The following is a 16,879-nucleotide window of genomic DNA, read 5'->3' as shown; positions in this document are numbered from 1 at the left end:
AGTCATTCTACGACTCGACATAATAAGTGCCCTTCATTCTGCAGTCTTTTCGGCTTAAATGTACATTATAGTCTTAAATTAGCACTCACTGATTCATGTATGTATGTATAAAGAGATCTCATAAGATATCAAACGTATTCGTATGAAATTTCATACACACATTCCATGAAAATGATTCTTAAATATTTTTGCTCTGTCTAAGCAAGCAGACAGATTAAAGATCAGAGCAACCTTCTGTACACATTTTACAGGGCAGAGCAATACTATTTCTTCATATACAATTAGTATATACTTACAAAATTTCAATCAAATACTAAAACAACATAGATCTACATCGCAATAATAGCTATAAAAAAAAAAAGATTTTTAGCGGCACCCGAAAGGGGAAAAGACGCTATTAGTTTTGTGTGACCTGTCTGTCCGTCTGTTCGTCCGTCCCGTGTAGATCTCAGAAACTAGAAGAAAAAATGAAAATTGGATATCACGATATTTTAGATCATTCAAAGTTCTGATGCAACGGCTACTTTTTTCTTTTCCGAAAGCGAAAAATCTAATTTTTCAAATCAATTATGCAAGCAGTTTTTTCATAAAAATACACCATTTTTACAACTATTCACTATTACTAGTAACAAACATTGGAGGTTTTTAGTAAGGGGGAGGACCATTTAGCATTTTTTATACACATTTATGCAAATAGTTCTAGATTTTTGATAAAAAAAAATCTTTTTTACAACTGTATTGCTAAGTTATGTGAGTTCTGTCATACTAAATACTACATTTACAATAAAAAATGTTTACTTTTTTTTAAAGAGAAAAATCTATTTAATATGCAAATAAGTTGGACATAATTTAAAACAACAATTAATAAGTAGTTTTTATATATTATCGCGTGAACTACACTGCCCCTGTCGAGAGACAAGGAACATTTAATTAAAGGCTAAAGAAATATTTTTTTGTAAACGAATTAAAATTCTTGAGGCTTTGAATAAAAAATGGCCCTTTACAAAACAATTAGATAAATTAGATAATCATTATAAGACATCAGTTAGGCCAGGTTTACATCTTACTTCCAATTCACTTTCACCTATGCCTTGGTCTGCTGAACCTTTGGGGCACCACACAGGATCTGTCAACGTTTTTCTCCATTCTTCTCTATCATTTGCTTTTGATAGAAATTCATTATGATATTCTTTCTGAAAATATTGAAACCTGCCTTTTTTCTGCCTGGGTGGACCACTTCAGGGGCCGATTTTGAGTTTGTGTTATCACACAAACTGTCTTTGTAACCTTGTTTTTTGGTAAAATAAGAGAAATATCACTAATACTTCAACTGTAAATTTAATTCATTTTTTTCTTTCTTTTCGTACTTTATAAATGTTATTGCAATCTAAATTACTACTGTAATTAATTTACTATGCTAAAGACATTTCACTATGAAATTTCCGGCACCTTTTGTGGGCGGTTTATTCATTGCCAATCTTCTATTGTCTGGAATTTTTTTTTCTGTGACATTAAGTTAATTAACGGAGTGAATGAATGTATGCAGTGGCAAAACTTAATATGATTTAAGATCTGATTGTGGCGGTTATTATGTTGTTTTTCTTACTATCTTCTGTTCAATTCTCAATCTGTTGAGGATACATCCCTCGACCACCTGTGAATGCTACATAGCATCCCAAGTTCAAAACTATGTCACAACAACACAGGTGACGTCAAGCGTACACCGGAAGCTCTTCCATTTTGTAAACTGTGGCATGGTTGGTTTCCTGACAGCCCCGGAAACTGTCGGTGCCAGCGTTGAATAGCAATCAGACGACAATGAATTGACCACACAGTTGACTTAAACTTTTTCTTGTTTAGTTACATAGAAAGTCTGCCTGCTAATTTGTTACATTTATGAACTACAGGAATTATTTTTTTTTTTACAATAACAAATATTTCATAGCTATTGACAGATAATGGCTTGAGATTTAAAAAAAAACTCGTTACAATCTTAGGCTCCCCTTTGCTGTCTAAACCATTACACGAGACCGCGTTAAGGCTTACAATAAAAAGGTGAGTTTGGAAAGATTGTGTATATGTGTGTAATATGTAATGAAAAATTCCGTCTCCTATTGTGCGTCGCTATTTCTAACACTTAACACATTTTTTTATGATGCCTTTAAGATTTAGTTATAAAAAAGCAATTAACATTTTTAAGGACGTAGGCCTAATTATGTTCTTCTTTAAAGGAACGTCTGTAATTTATAAGATAAGAGTTTAGAGTGCAAGCTACTGTTAAAAGTACGTTGACATTTGGTGTCACACTTTGGATTATTCTATAAATTTCGCATGTTTCTTCAAAAGGGAAAATTATTACTTTTTCCAGGACTCGGGACCGTCGTAACGACAGCTCGAAACGCATACCACTACACCAGGTAGTCATCCTCATCTCTTGTATATTTGGTGTCAGACGTGGTTTTGATTTTTTTTTTTAATTGAAATAAAACAAAACAAAAGAAATAAAACATCGAATGCCTCCATCAGGTGAACCAACGTATAAAGAAATGTCAAAGACTGGATCGAAAGGATGTTCCTGGCTCGAAAGGATGTTCACTAATGATTTAAAATGGACCACTCCAGTATTCTAAAAATGTACCGAAGCGTTCTACAAGCTTATATAGAAACTTGTGCCAAACCTTAACTGGAAACCAGAAACTATAATACTCAACACTCACAGCAAATAGGCGACTCACAACCACAGCTAATTATGTGCGCATGGGTATGTGTGTGTGTGTGTTCGCGCGAGAATGTGAGATACAACAAAATCTGCATATGTGTGCGTGCATGTAGGTGTCTGAATGAACAAATAATCAATGGAAGGACCACCGTCTCACAGCCACAGGTGTTTAATAAAATAATTCTTTGGGACAATTGACAGCTGGATGTGGACATATACAAATAGGAAGAGTTCTCTAGCGACCACACGAGAATGTTGTACACAGGATGGATAGACCTCACAGCAAGGTGTTACTGTAGTACAAGGTAAGTGATCACATCTAGTCAGAGCCTTGTTTCTTGTCAACAAACAGAACAACGTATTTGTTTCGTTCAAAAGAAAACCAATAATATAAAACAATACAAAGTTTGTTATTTTACTTGGATTGAAATTTAACTCTTGCATAAACGCCCAAAGGAGAATTACAAAGTAGATGTCATTTCAAGTTAAGAGAAAAGGTTAAACAAATATTTTGATGACCGAAACCTATAATGTAGTTACATTAAAATGAACTTAAACCATAGTGATAACAAATAATCAGAATACAAATGAAATCTATTGGATTTCATAAAAAGACCAAATTTACCTATAGGCAACACAAGCTATACTGCAGCTATAGCTTAGGGCCCCAAGAAATATTTCGTAATGACATATAATATAGTGACTTATAAAGGGCCCCATATCTCAAAAGCGTAGGGCTTTTTCAACTCTAAATAGGACATACATTAAAAAGTATAACATTCACGTTTAATTCATACAAACGAGCGTTCTGCTATAGACACAATCTTTAGTTATCTTTAGTAATGCTTATTTACATATATAACACATGATGGTTCAAATTCTAAATCAGTGGTACTTAGTAGCCATAAGGAGGTCATGTGTTGTCTATTATACTGTACTAGTAAGTACAATAATAAGCAACTGATATAGTGGAAACAAAATTATAACTCTCTCAGTTCGGGTTCAGAATCAGTGACGGGACATTAATAATCTACTCTGGTGACCCGAGGCCAGGCCCTGTGACGTTATCCTCCTAGCTCGTCATCACATGAAACAAAGCAATAGCAGTGGGTTGAAGTAGTAGACCATTAGTTGGGTCATAAAGGGATGCAACTCATGGGCGAAAGTAATTCATGACGTCACAAACTCCTACTGAAACCATACTGAAAACGAAAAGGTCACGTGGTAATTTCAGAAATATTAAATACATGAACATTTATCAGCTAGTTCACAATCAAAAATCATTATTAACTCTTTCCTGTTGGATTAAGTACACTTGACTACATTGTTGGATTACGTACACTTGACTACATTGTTGGATTACGTACATTTGACTACATTGTTGGATTAAGTACATTTGACTACATTGATGAGAGCCTTTAGATGTATGAATGAAGTGACTTGATTGAATGAAATAGGTTTCTACTCACACATGCTGCTCTTGTACTTAGTAAGATAGAGATGGTGTTCACGTAAGTTAGAAGTATCCAACTATGTCCATCTTATCATATAGTGAACAATTTGTATAGCGCAACTTTCATGATTATAGCATGCTCAAAACGATATGGTCCAATCTCTTTTGTGGACCAGTTGGGGGGGGGGGGGTGTGTCGGTGCGTGCTGCCTATAAGGCTTAGCAAACACAACCAGGCTCGAGTTGGGATTCGAACTCATGCCCCCCCCTTGATAGTTAGCCAAGCATGTTTAGCCACTCTGCCACACACTCCACAATTCGGACTGCGGTTATAAATCTCTCTCTTTCACTCTCTTTTTCTCTCTCTCTTTCTCTCTCTCTCTCTTTCTCTCTCTCTCTCTCTCTCTCTCTCACACACACACACACATGCACACACACAGACTAAGATTTCTGCAAGAAAACGGAAATGTGTAGTTGCTAAGTTGATATAATGTGTACTATTTAAAAGAAGCATTGATGACTTCTTTAAACACTGTTTCTCTGTCACTAGCCTATACATCTTTTAGTTAACAAATACTTTGCTTTATTTATACACTCTAAAATTACTTTCCGAAATAGTTGAAACATTCTCAGAGCCGATGACGTAACTATGGACATTCTGTTTGCAAATATACATCAATATGTGACTTTTTTTTTTAAAGCAACGATCTATTAAAGTACTAAACAGCTATTTCTATTGCTATATATTATCACCTCTAGAAGCACTCTGCTATGTCTAGATTAATATATGCTGCCATAGTGTTGTGAAATGGCTCGGTCTAATAGTCCTGACCTTTAAGTGTGTAGGAATGAGCGAGTTCTGGTAGAGTATCACTAGGTCAGGAAACTATATGTGTGTGAGGACATTCCGTGAAGTCATCCCTCACTAGGTCAGCACAGTTCATTAAGGATATATGTCATGACTTTAAAAAAAAACAAATTTTTTTTTCTTCAAATTTATTCATTCTTATATTACCTAAAGTAGACATTCGGAGGACAACTGCTTTGTTTGCAGCATATATATAACAAAATATGCAGATCGCCAAAAGATATGCGTTACGAGAAATATAGTCCTTAATGTTCAAAGTCAAAGACAGGGCCGGATTTGAGGAGGGCAGGTGAGGGCTAAAGCCAAGAAATGGAGATTTAAAAAATATAACCTAATTTCGACAGGTCAGAAAATGTTTACGTTGTTTTCTTCTTTTTCATCTTTTTTTCGCATTTTACCGCCAATACTTTCTATCTTACAGTTGGCAACACGGTCGTGTTCTATACATTGTTTCATTGTTTTTTTTATCCAACATTTAGTAGTTATTAAGAGAAAAAAATCATACTCTATGTTTCATTAAAAACAAAGTGTTGTAACTTGTAAATGTTTTTCTTGTTGTAGTCAGTTGGTTCGTGCCGTTTGCCCCCCCCCCCTCCCCCACTGGGTCGGACACTTATTCCGCATGGGAGACGACCGCATGCCAAAGGGATCTTCTTTGGCGAGCTTAGAGGAGTGGGATCTCAGATTGGGAAAAAATATTCCATTTTTTTATCTATCATCCATTAGTTATTAAGTAAAGTAATCGCTCTTACAGAAGTCATCCATTTAATCATGGAGGCATTGGAGGTATTGTTGTGTTTTTTTTTACCTGTTGATGTACCACAAAGGGGAGAAAAAAAAAGTTAATTTTTACTTGGCTGATTATTTCCTTAAAATAAAATCAAACGAACAATAAACAAGGTTACAAAGACAGTTTGTGTGGAAACAAAAATTCAAAATCGGCTCTCGAAGTGGTCCACCCAGGCAGGTAAAAAGGCAGGTTTCAATATTTTCAGAAAGAATATCAGAATGAAATTCTATCAAAGGCAAATGACAGAGAAGAATGGAGAAAGAAGGTTGACAGATCTTGGGTGGTGCCCCAACGGTCCAGCAGACCAAGGCATAGGTGAAAGTGAATTGTAAGTAAGATGGGAACTTGGCCTAACTGATGTCTTATAATGATTATCTAATTGATGTAATTGTTTTGTAAAGGGTCAATCTCTTATTCAAAACCTCAAGAGTAGAAATTCTTCAGAAGTGAGTTACGGAGTATTGTCTAGTTAAATGTTTCGTGTTTATTACTATTAATAGTGAGTAGTTGTAAAAATGGTGTATTTTTTAAATTAAAAAACTGCTTGTCTACTTCATTTTAAAAATGAGATTTTTCGCTTTCAGAAAAGAAAAAAGTAGCCGTTGCATCAGAACTTTGATTGGTCTCAAATATTATGATGTCGGATTTTCAATATCGTTTCTAGTTTATGAGACGGACAGATCCAAACAAAACTAATAGAGTCTTTTCCCCTTTCGGGGGCCACTAAAAAAGAGTACTTTCTCCTTCCACGCTTCTATTTGAATATCTCTAGTGACAAGTAATTGTGAATAGAAAGTGATTAAATTCTGTTTGGATAGACAGCTGGAAGTGATAGGTTTGGATAGTTTATAGATCAGATCATCAGAATAGCGGAATTGAAATTATTATTGTTGCTGTTAAATTTGTTTCATAATTTTATTTTGGGAAAAGGGGGGGGCGTGGCAAAGGCTACTTAATTTTATTTGGACCTAATGTACATGAGCATACTAGTCGATAACTAAACCAGTTCATGGACAGTGCATCGCCAAGATATATAGCACACCTTCACCTAGGCTGTTGGACAGTTGGGGCACCACCCAAGATTTGTTGACCGTCTTTAATGTTTCACGCCTATGTCGCGAGTCAAGAGTTCCATTAAACATGCACGTATAATGCATTGAATGAGATCTACGAGTCAACAGTTCCATTAAACATGCACGTATAATGCATTGAATGAGATCTACGAGTCAACAGTTCCATTAAACATGCACGTATAATGCATTGAATGAGATCTACGAGTCAACAGTTCCATTAAACATGCACGTATAATGCATTGAATGAGATCTACGAGTCAACAGTTCCATTAAACATGCACGTATGATGCATTGAATGAGATCTACGAGTCAACAGTTCCATTAAACATGCACGTATAATGCATTGAATGAGATCTACGAGTCAACAGTTCCATTAAACATGCACGTATGATGCATTGAATGAGATCTACGAGTCAACAGTTCCATTAAACGCACGTATGATGCATTGAATGAGATCTACGAGTCAACAGTTCCATTAAACATGCACGTATAATGCATTGAATGAGATCTACGAGTCAACAGTTCCATTAAACATGCACGTATGATGCATTGAATGAGATCTACGAGTCAACAGTTCCATTAAACATGCACGTATGATGCATTGAATGAGATCTACGAGTCAACAGTTCCATTAAACATGCACGTATGATGCATTGAATGAGATCTACGAGTCAACAGTTCCATTAAACATGCACGTATGATGCATTGAATGAGATCTACGAGTCAACAGTTCCATTAAACATGCACGTATGATGCATTGAATGAGATCTACGAGTCAACAGTTCCATTAAATATGCACGTATGATGCATTGAATGAGATCTACGAGTCAACAGTTCCATTAAACATGCACGTATGATGCATTGAATGAGATCTACGAGTCAACAGTTCCCAACATGCACGTATGATGCATTGAATGAGATCTACGAGTCAACAGTTCCATTAAACATGCACGTATGATGCATTGAATGAGATCTACGAGTCAACAGTTCCATTAAATATGCACGTATGATGCATTGAATGAGATCTACGAGTCAACAGTTCCATTAAACATGCACGTATGATGCATTGAATGAGATCTACGAGTCAACAGTTCCCAACATGCACGTATGATGCATTGAATGAGATCTACGAGTCAACCGTTCCATTAAACTTGCACGTATGATGCATTGAATGAGATCTACGAGTCAACAGTTCCATTAAACATGCACGTATGATGCATTGAATGAGATCTACGAGTCAACAGTTCCATTAAACATGCACGTATGATGCATTGAATGAGATCTACGAGTCAACAGTTCCATTAAACATGCACGTATGATGCATTGAATGAGATCTACGAGTCAACAGTTCCATTAAACATGCACGCATGATGCATTGAATGAGATCTACGAGTCAACAGTTCCATTAAACATGCACGTATGATGCATTGAATGAGATCTACGAGTCAACAGTTCCATTAAACATGCACGTATGATGCATTGAATGAGATCTACGAGTCAACAGTTCCATTAAACATGCACGTATGATGCATTGAATGAGATCTACGAGTCAACAGTTCCATTAAACATGCACGTATAATGCATTGAATGAGATCTACGAGTCAACAGTTCCATTAAACATGCACGTATGATGCATTGAATGAGATCTACGAGTCAACAGTTCCATTAAACATGCACGTATGATGCATTGAATGAGATCTACGAGTCAACAGTTCCATTAAACATGCACGTATGATGCATTGAATGAGATCTACGAGTCAACCGTTCCATTAAACATGCACGTATGATGCATTGAATGAGATCTACGAGTCAACAGTTCCATTAAACTTGCACGTATGATGCATTGAATGAGATCTAGATTTAGCAAATTCAAAAGAGTCTTTTATTTTGGCACAACTGATCGGCGGCCCAAAAGTCGTCTTGAACTGCTCATAAAATCGTAATTAGTTTGACCTTTCTGCTCATTATTTTTTCCTCCATTTCCGTGCATTCTTATCTTATCTTATCTTATATAATACAGACGTTACTTCAAAAAAGAAGATGATTACGTCCTACACGTCATGCATTTAGTCATGCATATAAACCAATGACCTAAATTCTGCTAAGTCACTGGTTTTCCTGTGCACTAGGGAAAAAGTATTTGTACAGATTTGTCCTAGCATATGGAACGAGGAATGTGCCTTTATCTTTGTGTCTTTCAGAGTATTTTATTAGATTTTGTTTCTGTATTTGAACATTATGGTTCAGTATTTTATGTGTAATTGCTACTTTACTTTTGCGTCTTCTGTCCTGAAGGCTTTCTAAATTTAGTGATTTTACTAAAGGTGTTACTCTAGTCAAATGTGAATTATCGTTTGTTATGAATCTCACTGCTCTATTGTGTGTCTGTTCCAATTTCTTAATGTTTTCTTGAGGGGTCCCAAAACAAAGGATGCATATTCTATTATTGGCCTAACCAAGGTTAAATAACATATTTTAGTTTTATGTTCTTATTTGATTTATAGAAATTTCTTTTTAATAAACCCTAATGATAATATTGATCATATTGATAGACAGTTAAGTATAAGAAAAGTATAATCTAACAAAGAGAATATGCTTGGAAATATGCAACAAATATTAAAATAAATGGTCATTAATTGGTGTTCAACTTTGAACTTAGTGTCTATGAATGTTAAAGAATGTTACTCTTCAGTGTTAACCCTTCAACAGCTGACGCAATCAAATATGATTCGAGCAATAAATTGTGTCAATCGATTTGAGATACTTCAGCCGAAGTGATCATCAATTTTAAAAGGCCTACATATATTTATCTGTCATAAATCCTTTATGGAAATAATTTGAATCAAATTTATGACAAATGACAATGATAAATATTTTTTTTCAAGCTAAACAAGGAAGATGTGTATATCTAATAGAAATGTGGTGGCTTGGACACAGAAGAAATAAGCGAGGAAGATGTGTATATCTAATAGAAATGTGGTGGCTTTGACACAGAAGAAATAAACAAGGAAGATGTGTATATCTAATAGAAATGTGGTGGCTTGGACACAGAAGAAATAAACAAGGAAGATGTGTATATCTAATAGAAATGTGGTGGCTTGGACACAGAAGAAATAAACAAGGAAGATGTGTATATCTAATAGAAATGTGGTGGCTTGGACACAGAAGAAATAAACAAGGAAAATGTGTATATCTAATAGAAATGTGGTGGCTTGGACACAGAAGAAATAAACAAGGAAGATGTGTATATCAAATAGAAATGTGGTGGCTTGGACACAGAAGAAATAAACAAGGAAGATGTGTATATCTAATAGAAATGTGGTGGCTTGGACACAGAAGAAATAAACAAGGAAGATGTGTATATCTAATAGAAATGTGGTGGCTTGGACACAGAAGAAATAAACAAGGAAGATGTGTATATCTAATAGAAATGTGGTGGCTTGGACACAGAAGAAATAAACAAGGAAGATGTGTATATCTAATAGAAATGTGGTGGCTTGGACACAGAAGAAATAAACAAGGAAGATGTGTATATCTAATAGAAATGTGGTGGCTTGGACACAGAAGAAATAAACAAGGAAGATGTGTATATCTAATAGAAATGTGGTGGCTTGGACACAGAAGAAATAAACAAGGAAGACAACACTTAGGCCCATATGAATCTGTTTATTGTACACTAAAGACCTGCATGCAAATAAAATAACACACATTAAAATATAGTATTAAAATACATATGGGTATAAACTTAACATTATAGGTCTAAATGGTCTAAATGGTTAGACCTGTACAACAAATTTGAAGATATTCTTCATTTGGATATTCTCAACTAAGTGTTGAGCTCTTTTGCATGTAAACATACTCAGGTCTCAATCACACATGAATCCATACTAATGGCAATGTCTTCGATTTCGACTACGCAAACGCATATCGTGCAGGCAAAGCCGTTGTCCGCCGGCGGTCTATTTAAGTTTTCTTTCTGTCTCCTGCGTCTGTCTCCACTAAGGGCTTTCCTTTGGGTCTCATATGTGTGTCCCGCAGCCATACAAATACAGGAGCAGCTTTTTTAAACTATCCACTAAATAGGAACAGGAACTTATACTAATGTTTGAAAAGGGATACCGTGTATTCTAGTTACGAAAACGGATTCTGCATTATGGGTCTTTGTACAGAATAGAAATTTATGGTAGAGATTTTGCTACTTACAGACATTAAGCCGGGCATAAATAGGCCTCCCTTTATAAAACCTCATCAACATCATCCAAGTTAAGTGATTGTTTTACAATTTATTTTAAACAAAATTATAAACTCAATAAACACTCCTTCAACAAAATAGTGTATTTTTTTAGCGGCCATCGAAAGGGGAAAAGACGCTATTAGTTTTGTGTGGCTTGTCTGTCCGTCCGTCCCTTTTAGATCTCAGAAACTAGAAGAGAAAATGAAAATCGGACATCATGATATTTTAGACCATTCAAAGTTCTGATGCAACGGCTACTTTTTTCTTTTCCGAAAGTGAACCATCTAATTTTTAAAATTATCTACGCAAGCAGATTTAAAAAAAAAAAATACACCACTTTTCAATGAAAAACTTCAGGGGAGGTAACTTTTTAAAAAGGTCATGGACTTCTTCATATACAACTCAAGCTTCATTCATAGATTCGCGCATTGGTACCAAAAATTCGCATCTAAGGCCACAATGGAAAAAGTAGCAATGGATCATTATAAAATATATTTTCCATTTATTAACTAACTCATTGAATATAATACTGATTCAAATGTTGTTTTTAAAAAAGAATTTTGATACGAACTTCGTTTTAGTTATAAGTTTCAAATATAACGAACTACTTTTATAGAGCACAAATTTGACATATCCTCATTATAGTACTACACTTGACAGTTTAAATAAGACTAAATAGAGCCCATATATCATGGGCGTAGCCAGGATTTTTTTTCGGCGGGGTTAAGCTCAAACCCCCCCCCCCCCCGAGGAAACAAATTATATATATATATATATATATATATATATATGTGTGTGTGTGTGTGTGTACATAATTAATCTTTATTACATTCTGGCCCTTTCGGAAGACGTTTATTGTGCCCTACAATAGGTTCTTCCTGGAATTAGTGGAAAACTTGTAGACTCCCCGCCCTTGACAGCAAAGGGGTCTGGGGGTGCTCGCAGCGCCGCCGAGCACTATTTCTGGTATTGAAAGCCAACAAAATGTATATTCTGAGGTATCTACAGTGCATTATCTTGCTATTAAAATGTTTTATTTAAAAAACCTAATGTGCTATTCTTACTGGCTTAGACCCTCTCGCGCCGTTCGGCGCATTTTCCAGTAAGCTGTTTCCGCAACTCTTATTATGCGTAACTAATTTTGTCGGAGAACATGTCCCGCAAAACCTCATGCGACGTTCTGTCACAACCTTACTAAGGGTTCGACTCCCAGTTTGGCATATGATTTATTTGATTTAGACCCGATCTCTATAACTGACTCCTAAAATCTGTCTTAGCCATCTTTGTTGAGCCACATTTAGTGTTTTTCAATTTCGGCAGAAGACTATTCACAATTTATTAATGGAGTCCAAGTCACTGGTAGAAATTTGTAACCTCTCTTGACTACGCTCTTTGAATTACATGTCTGTATTTCGCTTTAGATTTTATATCGAAAAGGAAAGTTTTATCGTCAAAATTATCTGTTGAGGGGTTTTAAACTAAAAAATCTCTGGAGTTTTTTTTTAATTCAAAACCCCATTTAGCTACGATCAAAGAATTTGGTGACTGTAGTTTGCTTTAAAATAATATTGAAGATAGAGGTTTCCAACTCAAAACTCTCTGTAGGGGAATTTAAAACTCAAAACCATCTGGAGGGGTTTTAAACTTTAAAGAAAAAGCCATCTGGAGGAGGGGAATTTAAATTCAAAACCCCCTTTGGCTACGCTCATAGCATTTTGAGTGCGTAATTTGCTTTTTTTTTTAAATATTGAAGAGGTAGTTTTCAGCTTCAAACCCCGCTGGCAGGGGGTTTTAAACTCAAACCCCCTTTGGCTACGCTCATAGATTTTATAGTGTGTAATTTGATTTTTTTTTTATATTGAATAGGTACTTTTTAGCTTCAAACCCCAACTGGAGGGGAGGGGGGTTAAACTCAAAACCCCTTTGGCTACACTCATAGAATTGTGAGTGTGTAATAAGCTTTTTTGTTATATTGAGAAGGGGTTTATCGTAATTTTTGGAGGCCGTTTTAAAGTTAAAATCTTCCTTAGCTGTTTTCTTGGAATTTGGAATTGTCGTTTGCATTTTTTTAGTTTTGTTTATAGTAGAGGGGGATTTAACTGCAAAACCCCTGGTAGGGAGTTTTAAACTCAAAACCCCTGGTAGGGGGTTTTAAACTCAAAACCCCTGTAGGGGGTTTTAAACTCAAAGCCCCTGGTAAGGGGTTTTAAACTCAAAACCCCCCCGGTAGAGGGATTTGTATATCAAAACCCCCGATAGGGTTTGTTTAGATCTCAAAACCCCCCGATAGGGTTTGTTTAGATCTCAAAACCCCCTGGTAGAGGGTTTTTAACTCAAACCCCCCTCGGCTGTGCTGTGGTAAGTGATGATTTAGTATTAAAATCTCACCTAAAGTAAACAAAATGAAAGCAAAAATCAGTCACTTAACTCCGTCCCCCCCCCCCCCCCCCCAGGGGGGGGGTATTTCATTTCGGGGGTAAATGGTTTTCCTGGCTAGCTCAGGCTCCATGCTCTAATAGCGCTAGGGAAGTAAGAGCTTTTGCACAAACGTGTTCTAGCATATGGAACGAGGAATGGGCCTTTATCTCTGTGTCTTTCTGGGTATTTTCTGAGTTGAGGAGTCCCAAACAGAGGATGCATATTCTATTATTGGCCTAACCAAGGTTAAATAATATTTTAGTTTTATGTTCTTATTTGATTGATAGAAATGTCTCTTAATAAACCCAAATGCTTTGTTTGATTTTTTGATAGTTTCATCAATATCATGACAGTTTTTCATTTATTATAACACCTATTGGTATTTTGCGTTTTTAGTCTGTGTTACTGGTTTACCATGAATAAGATAAGTGGAATTAATTTGTTTTAGTTTTTTTGTCACTCTTAACAACTGACATTTTTCTGGGTGGAAAGACATGCTCCAATTTGATTCCCATTTCTGTAATTCATCTAATTCTCTTTGTAAAATTTCTGTATCTTGTGTTTTTTAAAAATTGTTCTATATATTATGCAATCGTCTGCAAATAATCTGTCTTTTGTTCCTGAACTAATGCAATTTGGTAAATCATTTATGTAAATTAAAAATAGTAGTGAACCTAAGACTGTTCCTTCAGGTACACCTGAGTTTACTGTTATTGGTGTTGATTTAGAGCAATTTATTATTACAGTTTGTTCTCTCCCTATCAAAAATTGTTAATCCACTGATGCAATGGACCATCAATGCCAAAATATTTTAATTTTTTAAGCAAACTATGGTGTTGAACTTTGTCAAAAGCCTTGGAAAAATCTAAAAATCTGTTTGCTCACTATCATCTAAACCTTTTGAAAAATGATCAATTAGTCCTATTAGTTGTGTTTCACATGATTTATATTTCTATAGTTCTAGATCTAGACCTAGACTTAGATCTTGAATCTATATTTAGATCTAGAACTAGGTCTAGATCTAGCTAGATCTAGGTTTAGTTTGTATGACAAATAAAAAGGCTTGTCTTCGAGTCCGAAGATTAATGAGGAATACAGTATGCGCAGCCCCAGCTGTGACCTGCATATTTTGCCACATTCAGGGCAAGCATAACCATTGTCCGCAGGTGGTCGATTTAGATTTTCTTTTCGTCGTCTGAGTTTGTCCTCGGCAGCAACGGCTACTTTTTTCTTTTCTAAAAGCGAAAAATCTAATTTTTAAAATCACTTATGCAAGCAGTTTTTTTTTTTTTATAAATATACACCATTTTTACAGTTATTCACTATTAATAGTAACAAACACTGGAGGCTTTTTGGAAGGGGAAACGACCATTTACCATATTTATAACACATTTATGCAAATGGTTTATGCAGACCTGCCTTTTTCTGCCTGCATGGGTGGACCACTTCGGGGGCCGATTTTTGAGTTTTTGTTTCAACACAAACTGTCTTTGTAACCTTCTTTTTAAGTTATTTTCAGTTAGAGTCATATAAAGCCAGGAAACAAGTGAATCTGCAGACATTTGTTCTTTAAATAACAAAATAGGCCCTACGTGTGTATTATAAGTCATATTTATTTGTTTTAAATGTATGTTTTATTTGAACTGAATATGTGTACAATATTGTAAAATGTTTTGTAAAATGTTTTATAGGTTTCGGATGTTCCTTCAGAGTTGAAGATAGTTTAAAAGTAAACTGCAATGTGTAGCACATTGTTCAATGCTTGTCCTGCTTTCTATATATGTCTTTACTTGAATGTAAGGGGAACTAACAATGAAACAAAGTACCCCCTGGAAAAAAAAATCTTTGAACATAGCGCCGCTTGTTTGTCGCTGAGGAGGTAAAGAATCCCCAGTCCGAATAGTTATGCAATGGTAAAACAACCAAAGGCAGACAAGCCATCTCAGAAATGTTAATATAGTGATGCTCTTGTCTACTCTTGCTTTCAGTACAAGAAAGACAAGGGCATATTTTTCTGTTGTATCCAATACTGTCATGTAGTTACTACATTATGACTGGATATGTTGTCCTTTATTGCAATATGAATAGAAGCAACGATTATCTGGTTTGAGATTATGAACTAAGAAGGGGAGGAAAGTAGGAAAAAAATAACTTTGATCAATATTCGCGAATGTGAAACAAAAGTGAATAATGTTGTATTTCTACGCTAGTATTGTCTTGTAATGGAGGAACATGTGGACATTATTGGCCGAGATCAAATTTCAGACAAACTGGTGAGTTTTATATGTATGAAGTGACCACATGTAACACATGACCATTTCATCATTGAGCTGTAGGCTTCAGTTTTAAAGTTAATATCTTCTTTTGAAATAAATATAATTATAAAATATCATTTGTAGTTTTGTACTTATATTAATGTCAATGAGCCTATTGGAATCTTTCAATACACTGAAAGTCTATATGAATAACCGAAAAAACAACAGATAAGCTAAAATCAACTAGTTATGTTGAAACTGACGAGACATTAATCTATCTGTTTGTCTGTCTATCTTATCTATCTATCTATCTATCTATCTATCTGACTGTCTGTCTATCTGGCTGTCTATCTATCTGTTTGTCTGTCTATCTATCTATCTATCTATCTATCTGACTGTCTGTCTATCTGGCTGTCTATCTATCTATCTATCTATCTATCTATCTATCTATCTATCTATCTATCTATCTATCAATCAATCAATCAATCAATCTATCTATCTATCTATCTATCTATCTATCTATCAATCAATCAATCTATCTATCTATCTATCTATCTATCTATCTATCTATCTATCTATCGCTATCTATCTATCTATCTATCTATCTATCTATCTATCTATCTATCTGACTGTCTGTCTATCTGTTTGTCTGTCTATCTGTTTGTCTGTCTATCTATCTATCTATCTATCTGACTGTCTGTCTATCTGGCTGTCTATCTATCTATCTATCTATCTATCTATCTATCTATCTATCTATCTATCTATCTATCAATCAATCAATCAATCAATCTATCTATCTATCTATCTATCTATCTATCTATCTATCTATCGCTATCTATCTATCTATCTATCTATCTATCTATCTATCTATCTATCTATCTATCTATCTGACTGTCTGTCTATCTGTTTGTCTGTCTATCTTATCTATCTATCTATCTATCTATCTATCTATCTATCTATCTATCTATTTATCTATCTATCTGACCGTCTGTCTATCTGGCTGTCTATCTATCTATCTATCTATCTATCTATCTATCTATCTATCAATCAATCTATCTATCTATCTATCT

General features: G+C 35.1%; 1 protein-coding gene across 5 annotated transcripts in view; it reads left to right on the top strand.

Moving 5' to 3' along the window:
- Window positions 1-2,866: 2,866 nt before the first annotated feature.
- The window catches only part of LOC106078663 (neuroendocrine convertase 1-like), a 60,658-nt gene continuing 46,645 nt past the window's right edge, over window positions 2,867-16,879 (top strand). For all 5 annotated transcript variants that reach the window (XM_056015439.1, XM_056015422.1, XM_056015414.1 and 2 more), the window contains exon 1: window positions 2,867-3,024. The gene's annotated coding sequence lies outside the window, so the exon portion shown is untranslated. The remainder of the gene's footprint in view (window positions 3,025-16,879) is intronic.

Source organism: Biomphalaria glabrata, chromosome 1 (genome assembly GCF_947242115.1).
Source record: "Biomphalaria glabrata chromosome 1, xgBioGlab47.1, whole genome shotgun sequence".
Classification (NCBI taxonomy): domain Eukaryota; kingdom Metazoa; phylum Mollusca; class Gastropoda; family Planorbidae; genus Biomphalaria; species Biomphalaria glabrata.
Note: the sequence above shows the minus strand (reverse complement) of the source record. Positions and strands in the feature narration are given on the sequence as shown.